The sequence below is a fragment of the Moschus berezovskii genome, chromosome 13 (genome assembly GCF_049115385.1).
Source record: "Moschus berezovskii isolate FMDL1 chromosome 13, NW_MosBer_1.0, whole genome shotgun sequence".
NCBI classification, from domain to species: domain Eukaryota; kingdom Metazoa; phylum Chordata; class Mammalia; order Artiodactyla; family Moschidae; genus Moschus; species Moschus berezovskii.
In genome coordinates this window covers 66,007,194-66,019,889 of record NC_142472.1, presented here as the reverse complement: position 1 = coordinate 66,019,889, position 12,696 = coordinate 66,007,194, and the positions used below count along the sequence as shown (strand labels likewise).

Sequence of the window (12,696 nt, the reverse complement as noted above, 5' to 3'; positions counted from 1 at the left end):
GAAAAATACTTCGAATTTTCAGATACACCTGTTGAAGTATTTAGCCATCTAATGATGTTTGGAATTTGTTTTAGAATATTTAAACTTGCTAAATCAAAGATATGGGGTAGGGACTTCCCTGGTGGTCCAGTGGTTAAGAATTTGCCTTCCAATGCACTAGTTTAGACACTAGTTTGGTCCCTGATTGGGAAATTAGATCCCACATGCCAGAACTAAGACCTGGTGCAGATAAATAAATTTATAAATAAAAATAAATATTAGAAAAAAGATGTTATCTGGGGTTTGCTGTAAACCATTTCAGGAAAAATGTTGGTAGGGGAATAGGTTAAAACAAGATTGACAGTATTGATATTGCTAAAGCTGAGAAATAGGTACTGTTTTCAAATATTTTCGCATGTTTAAAATTTTCATAGTGAACATTTGAAATGTACAATTTTCAATAGTGTGATTTAGAAAAAACCAAACACTATAGAGCACTATTTCGATACATTAAGTTCTTCACATAAATAATCAATAAAAATCTAAAATAGAAAAAAAGATTCAGTCTGTTTTGCCCTCCCTTTGGTTTCATGCTTTTTCCTTTAAATGGTAGCATAGTAAATACATTGCTGTATGCCTTGCTTTTTAATATATCTTTATTGATACGTTGAAGAAGGAAATGGCAACCGCTCCAGTATTCTTGCCTGGGAAATCCCAAGGACAGAGGAGCCTGGTGGGCTACATATGGTCCATAGGGTCAAATAGAGTCAGACACAACTTAGCGAATAAACAATTGATGCATATTTTACATATCATATAATTCACCCATTTCAAGTGTAAAATTCAATTTTCTTTTGTAAATTACCAAGTTGTGCAGCTATAACTATCAGGCAGTTTTCAGTTTTTTCCATCACTTCAATAAGATTCCTCAAGCCCATTTACGATTACCCCTCTCCACTCTCACCTCCCTCAGGCCCAGACAACCTCCTCTGTGTCCTGATTAGCAACTGTGATAAAAATAATCCTTAGTATTGTCATCAGAGTCTGAACAGACTTGGCTAGTTTCTGTTCATCAGAGGAACTAGGCATTTCACAGTGGACTATGCCATATGCCACAACTAAGTCCACCTTTTAACCTCCTGAGGTGAGGGAGACCCTTTTCCTCTGGCTGGAATATAGGATGTGAACAGTTTCAGGTATTGAAACAGTGTTCTCTCTGTAGTGTTTTGTTTTTTTTTTTTAAATATAAATTACACTGTTGAAAATCATACATTTCAATTTTTCACTATAAAGATTTCAAGCATACAAAAATATTTGAGTATAGTACCTAAGCCCAAGGTAGATGTTATGGCAAAACTGCAGGATGGGAGAGGAGAGAGTAGGCCACGGGAGCACATTAAATTGTGCTTGAACCCACAGGCTCTTTTGTCCCCAAACCATACCATAGGGGCTGCCCCCTAAATCAGCTTTGCCAAGGACAGCCTTTTAAAAAAGTTTTGAAAACTGACCATCCCGGGTGGTCCAGTGGTTAAGAATCTACCTGCCAATGCAGGGGACATGGGTTTGATCCCTGGTCTGGGAAGATTCCATCTGCCACAACTCAGCCCCACGCACCACAACTGCTGAGCCTGAGTGCCTAGAGTCCATGCTCTGCAACAAGAGAAGTTACTGCAATGAAAAACCTGTGCACTGAACTAGAGAGTAGCCCATGCTTACTGAAGCTAGAGAAAGCCCACGCACAGCAATGAAGGGCCAGTGCAGTAAAAAAAAAAAATTTAATTAAAAAAACCAAAACTTGAAAACCAAATTCACAGGGAAAATGACTACATGCCTGAGTCTTCCATTTTCTTTAATTTTTAAAAAAGTAATTTAAAAAATTCCTGGATGATTGCAACCAAATAGGTTTTTCATAGGTAGAAAACAAAAGTTGCAATAAAAAGACTGAATCCCTATCCTCAGGTATACAGGAAAACACCTGTCACTGACCGTTTGGAATTTTTTTAAAAGAAAGGAAAAAGTCAAAGCAAACACAGGAATCAAAACTCACAGAAATCAAGTTTAAACTCCCATCAAGACTGTTTTGAAGAGCAGTGATCACAAAATGAAAAGAAAGGTGAACAAGTCGAGTTGTAAGGCAATTTGATTTACAAAACAAACAACTCTTGCTGCCTGTACTTTCCTCTATGCTCTGTGAGAGGAAGCACACAATAGATCCTCAAGGCAGTTAATATTTGCCTAAAGAAGGAGTAAATGAATGAGGGCCTATCATTTTCTAAGCACTATGCAAGAAATTTGAGGATCAAAAATGACAAAGATCTTGATCAAGAAATACAAGTACAGTGAAGAAGAAGATATATAAACAAATAATTTCAATGTAGTGTGATAATCACTGAAAGTAATATCAAGGTATAGAGATAGCTCAAGATGAGCAGTAGTGAATACAGTTGGGGAAGGAGGAAATGGTTAGAGAAACTGCATGTGCTCTTATTCTCCAGGAAAGCAATGACCAGGAGAATGTTCTAGATAGAGGAAATAGCTTCCCAAGTGGCTCAGCAGTGAAGAATCTGTCTGCAGTACAGGAGACACAAGAGACTTGGGTTCGATCCCAGAGTTGGGAAGATCCCCTGGAGAAGGAATCTTCTTCCCACTCCAGTATTCTTGCCTGGAGAATCCCCATGGACAGAGGAGCCTGGCAGGCTGCAGTCCATGGAGTCAACAAGAGTCAGACATGACAGCACATCAAGTACTCTTTAGAGGAAATAGCGTTTGCAAAGGGAGTGAGTAGTTCAGTCTAACTGAGCATTAAATGTATCAAAATAGGTTTTCCCCCAGAGCCATGGGGCAGAACCAAGGTGAACGAAGTCCTGGGGGAGGTTAGAAGTGGGAAGCAAGAAACAGTTTGATGGTCACGTCAAAAAGGTCGATGGGAAGTAAGAACTGAACACAATATATAGGGTCTTCAGCAGAGGAGAGACTGGATAGTGTGAGCAACAAGGTGCGGAATAATGGAGCAAATTCTTGTCCTAGTTTATGTGCAGGAGCTCAGAACTAAGGATGTAGAAAGGTGGCCGGGATTGAAGTCACAGCTTTGATGGAATGAGGTGGCAGGTGAAACTGTATGTGAAAATTGTGGTAGGGCAGTAGATGTATTAGTTAGAAGGAAAAGAATGCTCTTCAAATACTCTGTTCAATATTCTGTGGATAAGGGATAGTATATGGGTAAATGTGAACTTGGGGGGGACTTCCCTTGTGGTCCAGTGGCTAAGACTCCATGCTCCCAATGCAGGGGGCCCAGGTTCAATCCCTGGTCAGGGAACTAGATCCCACATGCTACAACTAAGATCCAGTGCAGCCATATATATATATATATTCTTCAATGTGGACTTGGCTGAATTTAAACAGCATCTCCTAAACCAATAGAGAAACAAATAAAGTAAAAGAGTAGATATCAGGATTGTTAAGATGGGCTGGAAAAAAAGTGAAAGTGATAGGCGTGCAGTCGTGTCCAACTCTTTGTGACCCCCATTGACTGTATCCCACCAGGCTCCTCTATCCATGGAATTCTTCAGGCAAGAATAACGGATTGGGTTGCCATTTCCTTCTCCATAAGATGGGATTGGTCAGGAAAAATTACCATCCTGTCTGATATACTTCCAGAGAGATCTTTGTGGATAAACCTGCTAACCCCACACAGAAGTCTACTTTGACCATAAGAGCAAAAAGAGTAAGAAATACTGCCTCTTGGAACACACTGCCTCTTGGAACATCTTTTCTTTACTTAAAAGAGAGACAGCGTCTTCTACCCCTAAATTTATGTCACATTGCTCTTGCTACACAGAGGTCCTTTGGCTGACACGGTGTGGTACATATCCTCCTTTACAGGGTTCTTGAAAACCTTTTCTCAGTACTGGTCAGGACTTAATGATATAAACAGTAGTTTAGACTTGCCCAGACCAGAACACCACAAGATATGTGAATCATAGCTTCCCACTATCAAAAGACATGTGATACACTGGTCATTGACCCATAACCTAAGAGAATACCTTTCTTGCAAGTGGAGAATCCAGTGTGACTGTGATTAGAGTACAGAGATAAAGAGCTGGGTGTGGGAGCAAGAGCCTTAGGAGTGGGGGACAGAAAAAGGGAAATAAAATCTCTGACTCAGACAATAATGAACTTAGAGAGAAAGGGACAGTCTGAGGTATGAGATTCAAAAGGGTGGACAGAGAGCAAAACCCAGGTTACAATGGAAGTGGAGACCAAGAAGTCCCCCGACTGCGGTAGGCAGCAGAGGAAGGTTGCTAGAGACTCTTTTGGTCAAGTTCGAGCACAACTTGGGAGCTACCGAAGATGCTGTTGTTGAAGATTTTCACCACGTATTTGAGGCTTGGAAAACAAACTTAGAAAAAGTTATCCTAAGATATCTCACTAAAAAGATCTGGAGAATAACAGAAACTTTTTGTGTCCGGGGTGGGGGTGGGGGGGAGTACAAAGCAAGTGATCTATTTCTATGCAAAATTGTCCTAATTCCAGAGAAATAACTTCAATGTCAACAAATCTTGTGGTCTTTATAAAGTTCCAAATTAATAAACTCCAGCTTTCCTGATAGCTTAGACAGTAAAGACTCTACCTTCAATGCAGGAGACCCAGGTTTGATCCCTGGGTGGGGAAGATTCCCTGGAGAAGGGAATGGCAACCCACTCCAGTGTTCTTGCCTGGAGAATGCTATGGACAGACCATGAGGTTGCAAAGAGTTGGACATGACTGAGCGACTCACACTTTCACTTTCACACACACTACACACACACCTGGCCAAGACAGGCAATAAATTTGAATCAAGGTCCAGGTTTCCAAATTAGCAGAGCCAAGTAGACTATCTCCTTGCAGAATTCCTTTTTAAAGTATTTCAAATTTATTTTTAAAGGGTTTTTTGGGGGAGGGCAGGGGAGGGAGTGTGAGCATGCTCCATCCATCTATATGACGCCATAAAAACTCGTAGACAAGATAATCACATGGTTCCTTCAACTGTGAGATAACAAACCATGAATAGTTCTGTTTTTATGTGGATGTGCTCTTGATAAAGGAAAGACATTGAGGACTAGGGTGACAGCAACTCAACGGTTACGTTAATGTCTCATTCAAGAAAAGGGAAGCAGGAAAATTCTGAATGTGACTTCATGATGAAGGTATAAAGTTGGCGATGTGGGGACATAGAGTACTTATTTGCTTTATCTCAGTATTGCTAAAGCACACACTAACAATGGTATTCCACTTCTGAAATTCCACTGGTTCTGGAATTCCAGCAAAGGTCCCTCCAGGTCACTGTGTCCTCGCTGATGTGAGTTTGGGAAGGCACTGGCTTTTCTTTGCATCATAAATTGTTTAGTGAACTATTCTTATAAGCCAAACAAAAAACAATAAAATTCTATGGAAATTATCTTGAGTTTTGATTTAATGTTTCCAAATACTTTTTTTTTTTTCTGTATAGAACATCCTTAAAAATGAAAACTCAGTCAAAGCTTCAGCTAGTTGATCTTTTGGCAGGTTGAGAAGTCATGATTCAAATGGAAGAGAGAGTCCCTTGCTTCACCCCACTCAGCCTGAGCCTGTAATGGAGACAAGGCAGCCTGCCCTCTGGAAAAGGGACACCACCACACTCTGGCACATCTGCTTGTTCAGAATGTTCCCCAAACGTTAACAGCTGCAGCTGGGCCTACCAAGGGGATTCTTCAGTGACACAAAAAGCCTTTCATTCCAGTTCTCAATGCTATTTGTGATGTTCAGATTCTTCCGTGGTTACTGTTATTCTTGAAGATTGCTTCTGGTTTGGAGCACTAATTAAAACCTGGGGCTCTCTTTTCCCTAGATCAAAGTAGTATTGTGCCCACAGAGAGTGGTATATAAGTACACTAAACAGAGCTTTGGCATAGATAATCTCCCAAGTGGCAGGAAAACACCTGAGCTATTCAATACAAACCCACATTTTTAGTAAGTGACATAGCATGTCTTATATTTTCAAGTTTATATCCTTCTAATTTCAAGTCTTCATCCTACTTTAAATGTGCAGATTTTCTTTAATCTTATTCTTAATGAAAAAAGAAACTATTAGGGAGATAAAAAGTTTAGCATTTTTCAGGGTATGCTTTGGGGGTATTGATTCATTCACTTTATACCCCTTGGTAACATAAATGAAAAAGGATATCAAGCTAACTTGGAAATTCACAGGGTTTTACCCTCTCAGGCTTCTGAGCAATTAATTAGAACAACAGGGAAGCCTTTCATGAAAGCTATATCTTCAGGCTCACCCTCATGTTCTTTTATCTGAACATAACATGTTGGTTTCTAATTTCTTTTCTTTTTCTTGCTCCTCCTCCACGTATGTAGGTTAACAGCCAATCAAAAAGCAAAGACATTTTCTAATATTAAGATTATGAAGTATTTAACATGATAAACTACTTTCCTAATTTCAAAATACTGCTTTTATGCGGAAAAAATAAATGTCATCATGTAAGTTGCCCTCTTCAAACTGCAGTTAATATGATAATTAATTTCACTGATTGTTCATTATCAATACATTTTATTGAGTTCCTAATGGGGTCATAGCAGTATGATGTGTTGCTGTGCTCAGATGTTGGTCATGTCTGACTCTTTGTGACCCCTTGGACTATAGCCCGCCAGGATCCTCTGTCCATGGAATTCTCTAGGCAAGAATACTGGAGTGGGTTGCCATTTCCTACTCTAGAGGATCTTTCTCACTCAGGGATCAAACCTAAGTCTCTTCGGTCTCCTGCATCAGCAGGTGAATTCTTTACCTCTGTACCATCTGGGAAGTCCATGCTCCATTTTTTAAAAAAATATTTATTTATTAGGCTATTCTGATTTTAGTTGCAGCAGGCGTGATCTTCAGTTGCTGCTTGGGAACTCTTAGTTGCGGCATGTGGGATCTAGTTCCCTGACCAAGGGTTGAACCCAGACCCCCAGCACTGGGAGCATGCAGTCCTAGCCACTGGACCACTAGGGAAGTCCCTCCATGCTTCTTTTGAGCCTGATGTAAACCAGGGATCTATCAACAAGGGTCTTGCTGACCAGTGGAAAGTCAAGTGGATGTGTGTGAAAGCATCATTATCAAGGCAGTGTTAGGCTTTGTGGGGGTTGGGGGGCGGGGGCGTGCTCTTCCTCAGAGGCTGAAGACGGGAGGATGTATTCCCCAGATGCTGGGAGTGATGGTGACCCACAGCCTTCAGTGAAGTCCTTGTCCCGGGACTGCCCTCAGCCCAAGACTGCCTCCCCACCAAGATCATGTTCTGTCCCTGATAGCAGGATTCACCCAATGACTGGTGGATTAGAGAGTAGGTGTTAGAGGTTTCGGGCCATGACCTCCAGTCAGGATAACTCAGGAGGACCATTCCAGTTCCAGACAACCTGGAAGTTAAGTCACTCCTCCCTCTGCCCCTCTCTGTTCTACTCCCCAGGGCACTTCCCTGTATATTCCAAATATATTTCTTTTCTTTTTAAACAAATGTTACTTATTCATTTACTTTTAGCTGCACTGGATCTTTGTTGCTGCAAGCGGCCTTTCTCTAGTTGCAGTGAGCAGGGGCTACTCTTCGTTAAGGTCCACAGGCTTCTCATTGCCGTGACTTCTCTGGTCGCAGAGCACGGGCTTAGGCACTCAGGCGTCGAGCAGTTTTGGCTTGTGGGCTCTAGAGCACAGGCTCAGTAGTTGTGATGCACGTACTTAGTTGCTCTCAGGCATGTGTGATCTTTCCAGACCAGGAATCGAACCCATGTCCCCTGCAGTCGCAGGCAGATTCTTAACCACTGAACCACCAGGAAAGTTCCCCCAATAAATTCCTTGCATGCAAATTTGTCTCAGAACCTGCTTGGGGGGGAACCCAACCACAGCAGCATCAAATGCTGATACAGTGAAATTAGGATGCCCAGGTTTTTGTCTTGTGCCTGCCTCTGTGGGGAGGAACCTCTCTCTCCACCTCATTTAAAAAGAAGAGCTAGACTAGATATCCAAAGAGACATCGCTCTATAGGTCTCTCTAAGGTGGCTCAGAGGTTAAAGCGTCTGCCCCCAGTGCGGGAGACCCAGGTTCAATCCCTGGGTCGGGAAGATCCCCTGGAGAAGGAAACAGTAACCCACTTCAGTATTCTTGCCTGGAGAATCCCATGGACGGAGAAGCCTGGTAGGCTACAGTCCACGGGGTCGCAAAGAGTCGGACACGACTGAGCGACGAACGGAACGGAATGGTCTGAGATAATGGTCACAGTAAGCACTCAATCTTGACTGTTCTTCTCAAAATTATAACTAACATCAACTGAAAATAATGTGGAATCAAAAATCAATGACCAGAAATCAATTTCAATTACTAATTTGTTTGGCAATACAAAATAGAGTTTTCCCCAAGTTATCTCCTTGACGACAGAAAATACTCTTGTAAATCATCTCTAGTCGGAGTTTAACTCAGCAGCTTTCATTTCTTTCTTCTCTTGCCCAGGTTTCCAGGAGCCCAGGTAAATCCACTCAGTCATCTCCTCTCTATCTGGAACCAGATCACTGATTGCAAAGACGGTTTGTAGAAACCATCCAGAGTCAGGTATTTCAGAATCAGACAACGTTGTGTTAGTATTCTCAAGTGGAGAAATTTTACAGGACTCCTTAAAAACAATTCAATAAATATAATAAGGGAAAGATTCACATTAAGTGAAATATATCCAACTAGTCACAGTATGGGGCTTCCTTGGTGGCTCAGACAGTAAAGAATCTGCCTGCAATACAGGAGACCCAGGTTCAATCCCTGGGTTGGAAAGATCCCCTGGGAGAGGAAATGGCTACCCACACCATTATCCTTGCCTGGAGAATTCCATGGACAGAGGAGCCTGGTGGGCTACACTACATGCGGTTTCAAGAGTCAGACACAACTGAGGGACTAACACACACACACAGTCACAATATATGACTCCACTGCTTAAAAGTCCTAAGTCCTTTGTTTTTCACTTTATCCTCTTAGATTACTTCTTCAATGTAGGTATTGTTAAAGCCATTGCAGTACTTGTGTTATCTCTATCATCCTTGCAGTGTCTTCAGTTCAGTTCAATTGCTCAGTCGTGTCCGACTCTTTACAACCCCATGAATCACAGCACGCCAGGCCTCCCTGTCCATCACCAACTCCCAGAGTTCACTCAAACTCATGTCCATCGAGTTGGTGATGCCATCCAGCCATCTCATTCTCTGTCGTCCCCTTCTCCTCCTGCCCCCAATCCTTCCCAGCATCAGAGTCTTTTCCAATGAGTCAACTCTTTGCATGAGGTGGCCAAAGTATTGGAGTTTCAGCTTTAGCATAAGTCCTTCCAATGAACACCCAGGATTGATCTCCTTTAGAATGGACTGGCTGGATCTCCTTGCAGTCCAAGGGACTCTCAAGAGTCTTCTCCAACACCACAGTTCAAAAGCATCAATTCTTCGGCGATCAGCTTTCTTCACAGTCCAACTCTCACATCCATACATGACCACGGGAAAAACCATAGCCTTGACTAGATGGACCTTTGTTGGCAAAGTAATGTCTCTGCTTTTTAATATGCCATCTAGGTTTGTCATAACTTTCCTTCCAAGGAGTAAGCATCTTTTAATTTCGTGGCTGCAATCAGTATCCGCAGTGATTTTGGAGCCCAGAAAAATAAAGTCTGACACTGTTTCCACTGTTAACCCATCTATTTTCCATGAAGTGATGGGACCAGATGCCGTGATCTTAGCTTTCTGAATGTTGAGCTTTAAGCCAACTTTTTCACTCTCTTCTTTCACTTTCATCAAGAGGCTTTTGAGTTCCTCTTCACTTTCTGCCATAAGGGTGGTGTCATCTGCATATCTGAGACTATTGATATTTCTCCCGGCAATCTTGATTCCAGCTTGCGCTTCTTCCAGCCCAGCGTTTCTCATGATGTACTCTGTATATAAGTTAAATAAGCAGGGTGACAATATACAGCCTTGACGTATTCCTTTTCCTATTTGGAACCAGTCTGTTGTTCCATGTCCAGTTCTAACTGTTGCTTCCTGACCTGCATACAGGTTCTCAAGAGGCAGGTCAGGTGGTCTGGGATTCCCATCTCTTTCAGAATTTTCCACAGTTTATTGTGATCCACACAGTCAAAGCCTTTGGCATAGTCAATGAAGCAGAAATAGATGTTTTTCTGGAACTCTCTTGCTTTCTCCATGATCCAGCGGATGTTGGCAATTTGATCTCTGGTTCCTCTGCCTTTTCTAAAACCAGCTTGAACATCTGGAAGTTCATGGTTCACATATTGCTGAAGCCTGGCTTGGAGAATTCTGAGCATGACTTTATTAGCGTGTGAGATGAGTGCAATTGTGCGGTAGTTTGAGCATTCTTTGGCATTGCCTTTCTTTGGGACTGGAATGAAGACTGACCTTTTCCAGTCCTGTGGCCACTGCTGAGTTTTCCAACAGAACATAAACCCCCACTGAGAGAGGCATGGTGTCAGGTCCTGCCACTAGCACCAAGGTGTTCTTGACCTGAGGATAGTCTTTTGCAAATTCACTGTTTCTTTATTTTCTCCTCCCTCCCCTTCCTTTACTGTTTTATCTGTCCTGCTTTTTGGTCCCTCCCTCTGCTATACTTCCCTGGTGGCTCAGACCGTAAAGTGTCTGTCTACAATGCAGGAGACCCGGGTTCAATCCCTGGGTCAGAAAGATCCCCTGGAGAAGGAAATGGCAATCCACTCCAGTACTCTTGCCTGGAGAATCCCATGGACAGAGGACCCTGGTGGGCTACAGTCCATGGGGTCGCAAAGTGTCAGACACAACTGGGCAACTTCATTTTCTCTCTTTTCTGCTATATCTCTTGTCCTGTATCTTTTCCTGTAAGGGTGCACTTCATGTACCACGTTCGACCACTGTTACTGGGATTATTTCTGCTCTCATCCTGCCTGTTGACTCTACAGCTTGTCTTCATGGTGCCAAACTCGATTCCAAGTGCCCGTCTCAGCATGAGGCTACCATCTCCTGGTGGTGTGGGGAAGGTTCGGGGTAGTGAGCTATTATGAGATGAGGTGTGGGGAGGTGTGATCATGTATGGGGGGGTGTAGAGAGGTGTGGGGAAGCGTGGGGAGGTTTGGTTAGGTGTGGTAAGGTGTGGAGAGGGGTGGGCAGGTGTGGTCAGGTGTGGTCAGGTGTGGTAAGGTGTGGGGAGAGGTGGGAAGGTTTGGGAAGGTGTGGTGAGCTGTCAGGAGGTGTGGGGAGGTGTGGTCAGGTATGGTAAGGTGTGGGGAGAGATGGGAAAGTTTGGGAAGGAATGGGAAGCTGTGGGAAGGTGGTGAGTCAGTGATGCAGTCTAAGCATCTCATCCTCTGCTGCCCCCTTCTCCTTTGACTTGCAGTCTTTCCCAGCGTCAGGATCTTTTTCAGTGGGTCAGCTCTTTACATCCGGTGGCCAAAGTATTGGGCTGTGGTTCTATTTTTTTCTAAACTGACTCCATGCACAGTGGGAGAAACTATAACCTGCTCTGGAAAACCTATCTTTGGCCAAAAAGGCCCAGCTTTCTGGCAATACCGTCTGGTTACCAGTTGACCCTGGGAAACAAACCCATTCTCTGTGCATGTAGTTTGTCTCCCTCCCATAGGGAGGGCTTTACATTAGGGCTCACTCTTGGTTGTACATTCTATGCATTTGGACAAATGTTGAATGACATGTATCCATAATTATAGTGTCAATGTAAGTTCATCAATTGTAAAAAAAAATCATACCACTCTGGTGGAGGTGTGTGCTGTTATTGTTCAGTCACTAAGTCATGTCTGACTGTTTGTGACCCCATGCACTTTAGTGTGTAAGACTCCTCTGTCCTCCACTATTTCCCAAAGTTTGCTCAAATTCATGTCAATTGAGTCAGAGATGCAGTCTAAGCATCTCATCCTCTGCTGTCCCCTTCTCCTTTTGCTTTCAATTTTCCCCAGCATCAGGATCTTTTCCAATAAGTCAGCTCTTTACATCAGGTGGCCAAAGTATTGGCTCTTCAGCTTCAGCATCAGTCCTTCCATTGAATAATCAGGGTTGATTTCCTTTAGGATTGACTGGTTTGATCTCCTTGCTGTCCAAGGGGCTCTCAAGAGTCTTCTCCAACACCACAATTCAAAAGCATCAGTTTTTTGGCCCTCAGCCTCCTTTATGGTCCAACTCTTAACATCAGCACACGACTAGGGTAAAAACCATAGCTTTGACTATATGGACCTTTGTTGGCGAAGTAATGTCTCTGACTTTTACTACACTGTCTACGTTTGTCATAGCATTCCTTCCAAAGGGCAAGCATCTTTTAATTTCATGCTTGCAGTCACCATCTGCAGTGATTTTGGAGTCCAAGAAAAGAAAATCTGTCACTACTTCCATAGCAGTATCCCATTATTTCAATTCATATTTAATTTTAAAGTTATTTTTAATTTTTAAATTATGGCTCCTCCTAGTTTCTCTCTAGATATGTTTTAATTTGTAAAACAATAATGTTTTTAAAAAAACCTTTATCGTGGTTGAATTAAAGGTGATGTTTGTTTGTTGAAAGCCTAACTCGACAGTGATACAGTAGGTATTCTTTAAGTGTTCAACCAGGCCTCATTCACCAAGAACTTTGGCATCTGAATCTTAGACTCTGTCTTCATTCCAAGGTCTGCCATTGACCTAGGCAATTTTCCTGTCATATGGTTGACC

The 12,696-nt window shown here is 42.5% G+C and overlaps 1 long non-coding RNA gene across 1 annotated transcript in view; it reads right to left on the bottom strand.

Moving 5' to 3' along the window:
* The window catches only part of LOC148775859 (uncharacterized), a 125,984-nt gene that overhangs the window by 27,951 nt on the left and 85,337 nt on the right, over positions 1-12,696 (bottom strand). The gene's annotated exons all lie outside the window — the stretch shown is intronic.